We start from the raw sequence: 11,450 nt of genomic DNA on the forward strand, positions 1-11,450 counted from the left end.
CCACTTTTGATCAGGTGACCACAGTAGCTCAGTCAGACTGGGTCACAAGCACTGTTAGATCTATTGCTCACCCCGCCCCCATTTTTTGCACCAGCGGTTAACACCCCCCCCCCCAAGTATTCTGTAAAGAGTGCCCTTTTTAAACAAGTAACTTTTAGTTTTTACACAAGTGTCCTTAGTTTTGTTTATAAAGTTTCTTGTTTCGCCAGCGGCTTTTAAAGAATTTTTGGTATTTCGTGTAAACGTCAGCAATTGTGCCACCATGAAAAGCGCCACTCATTGACCTACCGCCGCTTGCGAGTTAACCATGCCCCTTAGACAACTCTATAAGCCTTTTCGCTGGTACCGCCATCTTTGAATTATTATTTTTTTCGGGGGGGGGGGGGGCATTACAATGAAAATACGTCTCATCATGCAACTGTAGCTGAGAATGATGGCATGACTTTTCAATGTAATGCCCCCCCCCCCCCCCCCCCCATTTCAAAGATGGCGGTATCCGCGAAACGGCTCATGGAATTTTGTACGTTAACTTTTGTTTGTCTCAGATTTTGGCGTTCTGCGTCCATTTCTATATCATGTTTAGACAATATTTTACAAGCTGCGTTGACGCAATTCCACCGTGATAGGTTAATTGTCCGATAGTGGCCATTATCGCCGGTTTGTACTTACATGACAATGAGCTGAGCCTCCTGGGAATGTTGGCGAAGCAATTCACGGATCCGCATCTGTCTGTTGGTCTGAAAGAAAAAAAAAGATTTCATGCGAAAAAATGTCGTGATTTATTGATGTTTAATAAAGTCGAGTTCCATGCACTTGGCAAATCAAATGAACTGAGAGTTTTACGGAAAAATGGATTGAAAGTGATCAATCTCATTATTGAAAATCAGCCTCCAGAATGTCAAAGGTTGGACCCAATTAATAGATGTTGCAAGACTGGACTTAATGCACTGATCGCGGAGACCATGGGGCAGTGTTATGTGCACCACGATACTTGAAGGAAAGTCCGCTAAATGATGAGTTTAGGACGCTGAGGCAATAATTCAAAATCAGAAACAAAATAATTGGAAGCTGATGCAAAAAGTTTCACTTCTCAGATTGGAATATCAAATTATTTTAATTGATGTCTGATTTTATATAAACAAAGCAGAATGAAATAAATGACAATCAGTTCCCACAATGGCAAGTAGTGTTATATGAAATAAACCAGTGTTACACGAGCTAGGGTATAGAATTTGCGTGGTCTACAATTGTCAATTAACTTAAATTCCAGTACAAAATGCCGTTACGTTCAACTGTTGCTTAATTTCCCTAAATTTCCCTTATAAATTGCTAAATTTCCTCAACTTCAAATTTCCCCGAACGCCAAGCTGGGTTGTGTTATGGCATCAAACTCGCCAACCTGTCACACAAAATATTTTATGGAGCAAGAAACCAAAGCTAGAATTAGACATACAACAGTCACTGTAAATTGCAGACATGAAACAGTCACCGTGTGCGACCAGGTGATTCACTCACGAAAGTTTTCAACAGATCGAGAGGACAAATGAACCTTAAATTACTCTTTTTCCAATCAACATATGAACCTAAGATTTGTCCAGTAGTATCAGGGATAGTGATGTGAGACTATGAGACACAAATCATGCAATAGATATAAAAATGTTATCATCAAAAGCTGAGTTTAGGGGCACAAACTATTCTTCAATGTACTCACACATTGGCAGCTGATCCGAAAAGGACGGTATTGCTCATCACTTTCCAAGATGGCAAAACACATGTAGATTAATGCGCCTCACAACCCCTCTCCTGATACTATTAGCTCAGCAAAAGTGTCTCTAACAGTTACAGGATACAATCTCCCACATTAATAGAAGTTTACAAATAAGTGAATTCAGGATTGATGCGTCCAAACTGTTTTAAATAATTACTTTTCCTCAAAGGAACTATTTGCACCACATGTGGATGAATAGCGGTGACATGTCGCTACACGCTATAAATAGAACTGATGAAATCACGGTCTCACACGAAGACTACGGAGTCTCTCAAAAGACACGGACCCCTACAACTTCCCTGCTTTGAGACCATGCGCCCCCGAATGGTCCTTCATTAGCAATTCCAATTATAGGCCACAATTACAAAGAATTTTTCTAAATACAGTATCAGTAATCATACACATACAAAATGATGTAAACTACAATGTTATAACAGCGTATAATAAAAAACACCTTGTTTAAAATGAAACTAGGCAATCGGTTGGTATGGGATGAACCCGACTCACACAGAGCAAGTACCTTGAAAACCGAGCATTATTAACATATCACGTCCATACATATACACGAATATGTATTGAGTAAACTAGATACATGTATATAACACCGTGAACAAATCTACAGAATGGTTTTCTTACTAGTTATACAATGCACAAAGATGTGTTAATTTACATTCATACACAATAGTTAACGCTATGTTATACTATGGTTATACCTAACATCGATCAATGGCTCCTTTTATCCCACGGCAATAATTAATCATACCATCTGAGTTAAGATGGCATCCATCTGAGAGGCACTTGGGGTGGTTAATTCTCCGCTGTGCATACATTGTAGCCTTTGGATATCTTTCCAATGTTGCACTGAGAAGGGAGTTGAAGCGTTTTACCCTATGATTAAATGTTGAGACCCTAACTTGCCCAGCTCTTGAGATGGTTGTTCTTTTGATTACCGATAGGAAGATTATATGGTTCGGAGTGATTCCCCAGGTTGCAATCAATTCTAGAAACTTAACAACCATTTCGACCACTTTTCCAGGGGTACAATCTGGATTGCACAGATCATTCGTTCCAAGATCCACAATGAGTACATCGATTGATCTAGATTTCATCTTACTCAAATAATGAGGGATAGAATCGAAAATCCGAGAATAGGTCAACCCTGGATGACCTTCAACAAATATGCTACAACTATCATCTAAGCCTATTAAGGATGACACTTCGACATGTTGTTCCCGAGCATGCCGAAGAAGGCGAGCCGGAAATGAATGTCCAAATAAGAATACTGCCTGTTTACTAGACATCATCGAGTGATGCAATAATCTCCTCTGAATATATCTTATTCAGTCTTCTTTACAGCAGTCTCTGATATAAAACAAGTAAACAAAACATATTTAGGTCAATAAATGAGTATAATTGGCTTATTGACCATTCTGTATAAACCAAAAGTTCACAGCAGATCTCTTCTGCCGAGTTGTATAAATGCACAGAGCTAATTAGAATGTTATTTCACGTCACAAACATGGACGATATACATATCAACTACAGTATATATATGATGGGTGAAGAGGTGGCATAAGGCCGGACCTGTAAAATACTTGAAACAGGCAAGTCCCTTCCCCAAATAAACCTACAAAGGTCTGAGACTTATCAGACACTCTATGAACTTAAACAATCTTACAAAGGTCTGAGACTTATCAGAACCTCTTTGAATGTAAGGCTATATATAGCTAAGTAATGGGGTTAGGCCAGTCACCTAACCTCTTCTTCCGAATACGCTCCGAACGCCTAGGTTCGGGGTCATGGACTGGTAGTGAGAGTGGCTCTTTACCACTGGGTGATGAAGTGCTTGGCTTCATCACACTAGACTCTGAAGTCGGTTGTGTGATTTTACGACTGGGTGTATCGGGAGCCTTAGGGTCAGTTGCTGGAGCTAACATCCATTCCCAATCTAGAGAAGAATCATCGTCATCGATATCAACCCCACCTTCGTTGTCAACGGAGGGTAGGTTCAATCGGGGTTCTTCCAAACTTGGTTCAACTGATTTCCCTCTTGGATCAAGAACAATCATCTTTCTATTAACCCAACGATCAACACCACCATCAAACGGTTTAATTGCATACAGGTCTCCCTCTTTGTTGGACTTTACCACTACATACTGTTGTTCCCCATAAGTATCTGCTAGTTTATGTCGCTGAGTAAACGCGCACTGTTTTAGAAGTACACGGCTACCAACAGGCAAAGGACTTGCATAAGCCCGTTTGTCATAGCGACGTTTGTTAGCCTGAGCTGCTTTAACTAGACGCTGCTTAGCAATCTCATGGGTTTCGCGAATGATATCTGCTTGTTCCTTGGTAACACTCTCATTCCAGTTATTATTGGTGTTGTTGAGAAGTTGATCCAAGGGTACTGTAGGCTCACGACCGAACATTAAAGTATATGGTGCGTATCCGGTAACACTGTGTGGGGTCGAGTTATAAACAAAAACCAAGTGCGGCAGCAGCTCAGGCCACCGTTTCCGTTTCTTATGATCGAGAGACTTGATGAGACCGCATACAGTTTTATTGAAACGTTCCGTTTGAGCGTTTCCTTGAGGGTGGTACGCAGTAGTTCGAGTTCTTTCTATACCGTACAGTTTGCATAGCTCACTGATAACACCACTTTCGAAGTTTTGGCCACGGTCAGAATGTAGTTGTAACGGTACCCCATACCGTGAAAACCAATGATCCCTCAAGACTCGAGCAACGGTGGAGGCTTTTTGGTCTCTACATGGGACGGCGACAGCGAATTTCGTGAACGAGTCCGTCATGACAAGTACGTCCTCAAGATTACCTAAGCCTTTGTCAAGCTTGAGAAAGTCAATAGCTAGTCTTTCCAACGGACGGAACGATAGCAGATGGCGCATGGGTGGCCGGACAGTCGGAGTGGGTGTTTTGGTGATTGTACAGTGGAAGCAATTTTGAATATGTTCACGAACATGTTTGTTCATACCAGGCCAAAAGCAACGCTTTTTCATGAAACCCAAGGTTCTACCCACTCCCTGGTGACCCCATTGATCATGTGACGCCTCTAAGATTGTTGCACGAAGTGAGCTCGGAACTAATAGCTGGTAACACTGTCCTAACCCAGGTTCATTATGGGTACGGTACAAAACCCCTTGACGCTCGACAAAACAAGGCCATTCCCTGATCCACCCCTTTACTGCAGTGGTGAGGAGATTAGGGTCCAAAACTTCCTGACCAGGTTGCCAAGGTATCTTCCAAAGCGCCCAGACTTTACCAAGAGTGTCATCCCCTTTCTGTAACGAGGCTAACTCCTCAAAAGAATAGGACGGCAGTACTGATGGTGTAACCCCAGGTAAGTCACTTTCATTATTAACCACACCAGCTTCAAAACATGAGACATGACAAGACCTTACACCAGGTGGGATTGGAGTACAAGTACTCTTAGACTCTACATGGAGGGGCTCTACTGTTCCTACCGCAACCTCATTCGGAGGGTTTCGACTAAGTGCATCGGCACACTTGTTCGAACGACCAGTACGATATTTGACTTCTAGGTCAAATGGAGCAAGTTGGGCCACCCAGCGTTGCTCGGTTGCTCCCAACTTCGCGGTTTGGATATGGGCCAATGGGTTATTATCTGTCCATACCACTGTTTTCTTTCCCATGAGGTACTCCTTAAACTTTTCAGACACTGCCCATTTTAGAGCCAACAGCTCTAACTTAAAACTAGAGAGGTCGCTATAGTTACGTTCCGGTCCCCGCAAACCCCGGCTAGCATATGCTACTGGATGAAGGTTGCCCCCCTCATCATATTGAGATAGACAGGCCCCTAGGCCTTTCAGAGATGCATCGATCTCGAGCACAAAATCTTTCTCAAAACACGGGAATGCCAAAACAGGGGCCTCACAAAGAGCCTGTTTGAGAGTCTGAAAAGCATTGTCAGCCTCGGCTGACCATGCAAATGGATCACCGGTGTTCCCTGCTTTTTCCGGTGCTTTGACGCATAGCGCATGAAGTGGAGCAGCAATAGCGGAAAAACCTTTCACATAGCGCCTATAATATGAGGCAAGTCCGAGGAATGACCTCAACTGTGTCGCTTTCGAGGGAATAGGCCAATCTCTGACCCTAGCAACTTTATCTGGATCTACAGAGATTCCTTGATCACTAACTATGTGGCCCAAGTGCGAAACCGATGTCTGGAAGAGTCTACATTTAGACCCTTTTAGCTTAAGGCCATTCTCCTCAATACGTGAGAAGACCTTATCTAGTCTACTGATATGTTCCTCAAACGTGGTTGAGAACACCAATACATCGTCAAGATACAGTATGACTTCTGTCTGATTAAGGTCTCCAAAGATCAACTCCATCACCCGTTGAAAGGTGCTGGGGCTATTTGTCAAGCCTTGCGGTAAACGCAAGAATTCATATAGTCCCCAAGGGACTCGGAAAGCTGTCTTCGCGATTGCGTCGGGATGTAGTGACACCTGAAAATAACCGTGGGTCAAATCTAACGAAGAAAAGAACTTTGAGCCACCTAGGGATTCGAGAGTTTCCTCTATTCTTGGTAGAGGGAAGGCGTCTCGCTGTGTCTTTGAATTTAGACAACGATAATCTATACAAAGTCTTAACTGTCCATTTTTCTTTTTGACTAAGACGATCGGACTTGCATAGGGGCTCGCTGATCTACGTATGATATTTCTATCGAGTAGATCCTGCAGCATTTTCTTGACCTCACTTACTTGATCAGGCATCACACGCCTGTAAGGCAAATTTACAGGTCTATCGTCAGAAAGTTTGATCTCATGCGGGATGAGATTGCAATAGCCTAGGTCTAGTGGACTCGCGGAGAAGGCCCTTGTGTGTCTCTGTATCAACTTAGCTGCTTCAACAGCGTTACTGTAACTAAGGTTCTGTAAACTTAACCCTGGGGGTAAGGAAAATTTCGTCCCATCTGGGAACACAAACACTTCCCCGGGTTCATCAATGGAGGCATGCTCAGGTTTTTCCTGAGTGGTGTCACTAGACACTCGCCCAAAAGATTCAACATTAACCTCAGTAGGATCTGTCTCATCAGAGACAATATTTTGTACAGAGATCTTCAGTCCCTCATCATCAAGATCCACCAAAACCTCTTCAGCTAACTCAACCGAAGTAGCAACTGCTATTTCAGTATTACCAGGCACCAACACTGGCTCGTCACCAGTGTTGATAATGATCAACAACAAGGACGTACTGTTTGGCTGGACGCCTTCCAGTACAACAAGCGATGGACATAGGCCATCGTGACATACACTATTATCATCCTCCCTACAGGATGGGTTAACAAAACAAGGCTGTAACAGCAATAAGCTGTTATCTGGACAGTCTGCGTCTACATTACAACTGATGCTCTTTGCAGACTCTGGAGGAATTAACTCGTTCACTTGAGTTTTCACACAAAACGTGTGACTGCTAACACCGTTAGTGTCACTGTTATCCAAATCACTATTCTCAACAAGCTGAAACCATTTCAGAGCAAGGTCCCAGTCGGACCCAGGTTTTATGTGGTTCACACACCCTTGATGGTGTGCAACCAATCTCAAGATATTGCACCCTAACAATATAGGGAATTTCTCCCTGCGTGGATTTGTGCCTTCGGGAGATTCTGATGATGTTACCAAAAAGCTTGCAGTGAGCTTCTGCCCAAATATCGTAATGTTAGTCCTTAAATAACCCTTAACAGGTATTTCAAGATCATTGGCACCCCTAAGATTTATGAAGGTTCCTACCTCATTTAACTCCCCAACTACTGATGCTAAGTGTTCATGATAGAATTTTGATGAGATCAATGAAGTCTCTGCCCCGGTATCAAGGATGCAATTTACCATTTTACCCCCAATACAGATTCTAGCTGTGGGACTTTGGGCAAGAAGTTCCCTGCGGAGAGTTTGTGCATTAACCCTATCACCCCCAGCCAGTACAGATGAATCAGGAGTGGGCACCGACACCCCCTCTGCCACAGTGTCCTCTATGACAGGGGGACAACTTTTCCCAGACTAGGTTGCGCAGCCACATTATGTTCTGTTTTAGATTGAGGTATGTTCGGCGGAGGCCCAGTGGCCTCGCCGGCTCTCCTAAGATCATTTTGCCGTTTGTAGCAAACTTCAGCATCATGTCCCCGTTTTGAACAATAGGTACACTGAGGGACAGGGCGCCTTGGTTGATATTGCCTATTGTTTGCAAGTTGACCAACCACTTTGCTCAATTCAATTACTACTTTACCTACTTCTTGCAACTGAACAGTCATACCCTCAACTAGTTTTATGAGTTGATCTTGCCTTTCGGACACAGATTTGAGTGTTGTCTGATCGGAAGGTCGGGTTGTGACCTTATCAACAAGTGTGGGAGTTGGTTCTGCATGATAGGGACTGTCGTGTACCGGACCACTGGAAACTGAATCTAAGTCTTGGAAGAGTTTAAGCGCTATGTCCCGAAACTCGAAAAAGGACATGTCTTGGTAATCCATCTCTAACTTTCGTAATTCACGGCGAACATACGGCCTTGCTGCTCCCTTTATAAATTGCTCTTTAAGGGCCTTCTCTCTTAGTCGTGCAAATGCCTCACTTTCCTGTGGGTCAGCCGCAGCAGACTCTACGCGGTTATAGAAAAGTATAAGTGCGCGTCCAAAATCTGCCAATGACTCGCCCTCTAATTGTGTGCGGGCATAGAATGCACCGTTTAGTGATTGTACCGACTCCTGAGGACCGAATCGCGATTGCAAAGTTGCAATCAGCTTCGCAAAATCTTTATGATCTTGCTTGGGACAACAAAGTATCTCTTCCTTAGCTACTCCTCCAAGGTGGTCCAATACTGCAGAAACCCTATCACCACCCTTAAGGCCTAATTGTCTGCAGTATGTATCTAACTCATCTAACCATTCGCAAAGGGTTAGGTCTCCAGTGTTCCTAGGGCGACCATAGAATTTAGTCAACTTAACTGTAGGAGCCCTTTGATATTTCAGGTTTTGAAGGGCACCTGCAAGTGTTTCAGCCAGAGCCTTCTGAGACTGAGCGAGAATTTCCCCAAGTGCCTCTGGGGTTGCCATATTTTGAGGTACTCCCAACAAAATCAATCAAGAAAATGATAGATGGGAGTTTCTGTCAAGTTAGCTGTATACCCCTCATACTAGTAAATATACACAACGTGGAATTGGGTGTCTTTCCCTAAAATTCCATCAATAAACTGTTTACCATGTAAGTAAACACTACAATATCGCTTTCCTTTAAGCGCGACTTCAGAAGGAGTTACAAATGTATTAACAATCTCACTTCTACACTCAAAAGTTACTGATTGGCATATAAGATATGCTCAAGCAATGACAGCTACACCTTAAAGATAGCGGTGTATCTATACACAAAGTCAGCTCGTGTACATGTCCAAAAAAAAATTACTAATTAGCATATAAACTATACACACGCATAGACAGCTACACCTTAAAGATAGCTGTGTAACAATACACAAAGTGTGTACATGTGAAACACATCACATTTCACTGAATGCATGTGGTAATCTTTATCCAGATCTGCATGAGGGACCACCTTCACCACAATTTCTGTTGAGTTTGAGCAAGAAAACCTCACTAAACGTGTCGCATTTGCATGAAAAGCCGAAATGCATATGTGAACAGATATTTACGGGTGTGCACCTAATATAGTGGGGTGCAACCTGTGGTCAACAAAATATTCAATGACCTACCACCACATGCACACATGTAAAATTGATGCAATACAACTTTAAATGAGAAAACAACGCGTTCTCTACTTGAACGGTGCTTAACGGATCCGTCCCAGCATAGGATATGGTCGACAGTTGAGGACTCGCGACATCAAACGAAGAGTGTGCTCCAAAAATGTGATCGACCGTATAACTGGCGTTCGGGGAAATTAAAACTTAGTATGTGGGAAACTGAAAGTCAATGCCAAAGCTATCCTGTCTACGACGCCACTTTTGCACTGATCGCGGAGACCATGGGGCAGTGTTATGTGCACCACGATACTTGAAGGAAAGTCCGCTAAATGATGAGTTTAGGACGCTGAGGCAATAATTCAAAATCAGAAACAAAATAATTGGAAGCTGATGCAAAAAGTTTCACTTCTCAGATTGGAATATCAAATTATTTTAATTGATGTCTGATTTTATATAAACAAAGCAGAATGAAATAAATGACAATCAGTTCCCACAATGGCAAGTAGTGTTATATGAAATAAACCAGTGTTACAGGAGCTAGGGTATAGAATTTGCGTGGTCTACAATTGTCAATTAACTTAAATTCCAGTACAAAATGCCGTTACGTTCAACTGTTGCTTAATTTCCCTAAATTTCCCTTATAAATTGCTAAATTTCCTCAACTTCAAATTTCCCCGAACGCCAAGCTGGGTTGTGTTATGGCATCAAACTCGCCAACCTGTCACACAAAATATTTTATGGAGCAAGAAACCAAAGCTAGAATTAGACATACAACAGTCACTGTAAATTGCAGACATGAAACAGTCACCGTGTGCGACCAGGTGATTCACTCACGAAAGTTTTCAACAGATCGAGAGGACAAATGAACCTTAAATTACTCTTTTTCCAATCAACATATGAACCTAAGATTTGTCCAGTAGTATCAGGGATAGTGATGTGAGACTATGAGACACAAATCATGCAATAGATATAAAAATGTTATCATCAAAAGCTGAGTTTAGGGGCACAAACTATTCTTCAATGTACTCACACATTGGCAGCTGATCCGAAAAGGACGGTATTGCTCATCACTTTCCAAGATGGCAAAACACATGTAGATTAATGCGCCTCACAACCCCTCTCCTGATACTATTAGCTCAGCAAAAGTGTCTCTAACAGTTACAGGATACAATCTCCCACATTAATAGAAGTTTACAAATAAGTGAATTCAGGATTGATGCGTCCAAACTGTTTTAAATAATTACTTTTCCTCAAAGGAACTATTTGCACTACATGTGGATGAATAGCGGTGACATGTCGCTACACGCTATAAATAGAACTGATGAAATCACGGTCTCACACGAAGACTACGGAGTCTCTCAAAAGACACGGACCCCTACATTAAAAACACACAAACCAGGGACTTAGCGTAAAGTGGACACTAGGAAAGCTTTCAGTGTATTGCCTCCATGCATGGCATGGACAAAAGAGGGCGCTTTATAGTAAAAACAAGCAGAAGCCGGAATGAGGGACACTTCACTGGTTCACTCATGCTGGTTATTGTGTATTTGGTACAAGCATTTATAAGACACGATGGCGCCCAAGAGGTCCTCGTTTATAGCTTTCTCAGTGGAGGGGGGGGGGGGGGTTGCATGAGCGAAAGAAGGAGATTCTACCTTCTCTTTGAGCGTGGTGACTTCTTCCTTGCTGATCTTCCAAGGAAACTTCTCCATGGTCTCCCCTGCATCCTCATCCAGCATCCAGAGTTTGGACAGCTCCTTGAACCGTCTAAGGCTCTACTCCTTGGGCTTCTTGTTCAGGTCCGGGATGACCTCCACGTCCGAGCAGTTGATGCGGAACTTGCTGAGCATGTTGGCCATGTTCATCTTCTCCCTGTCCACTTGCTCCTTCTTGCCCGTGGTGGCAACGACGCGCAGCTTGCATTTCTACCAGTTGGATTTCAAGGAGATGAGGT

At 42.9% G+C, this 11,450-nt stretch overlaps 2 long non-coding RNA genes across 2 annotated transcripts; both read right to left on the minus strand.

The window, feature by feature from the left end:
* Nucleotides 1–1,081: 1,081 nt before the first annotated feature.
* On the minus strand, nucleotides 1,082–3,581 carry LOC119736949. The gene is made up of 2 exons (XR_005272324.1): nucleotides 1,712–3,581; nucleotides 1,082–1,399 (listed from the first exon to the last, which is right to left on the minus strand). It is a non-coding gene; the product is annotated as an uncharacterized LOC119736949 (long non-coding RNA).
* Nucleotides 3,582–9,896: 6,315 nt separating this feature from the next.
* Nucleotides 9,897–10,876, minus strand: LOC119736953. The gene is made up of 2 exons (XR_005272325.1): nucleotides 10,527–10,876; nucleotides 9,897–10,214 (listed from the first exon to the last, which is right to left on the minus strand). It is a non-coding gene; the product is annotated as an uncharacterized LOC119736953 (long non-coding RNA).
* Between the last annotated feature and the right edge of the window lie 574 nt (nucleotides 10,877–11,450).

This window comes from Patiria miniata, unplaced genomic scaffold, assembly GCF_015706575.1.
Source record: "Patiria miniata isolate m_02_andy unplaced genomic scaffold, ASM1570657v1 HiC_scaffold_10, whole genome shotgun sequence".
Taxonomy (NCBI): domain Eukaryota; kingdom Metazoa; phylum Echinodermata; class Asteroidea; order Valvatida; family Asterinidae; genus Patiria; species Patiria miniata.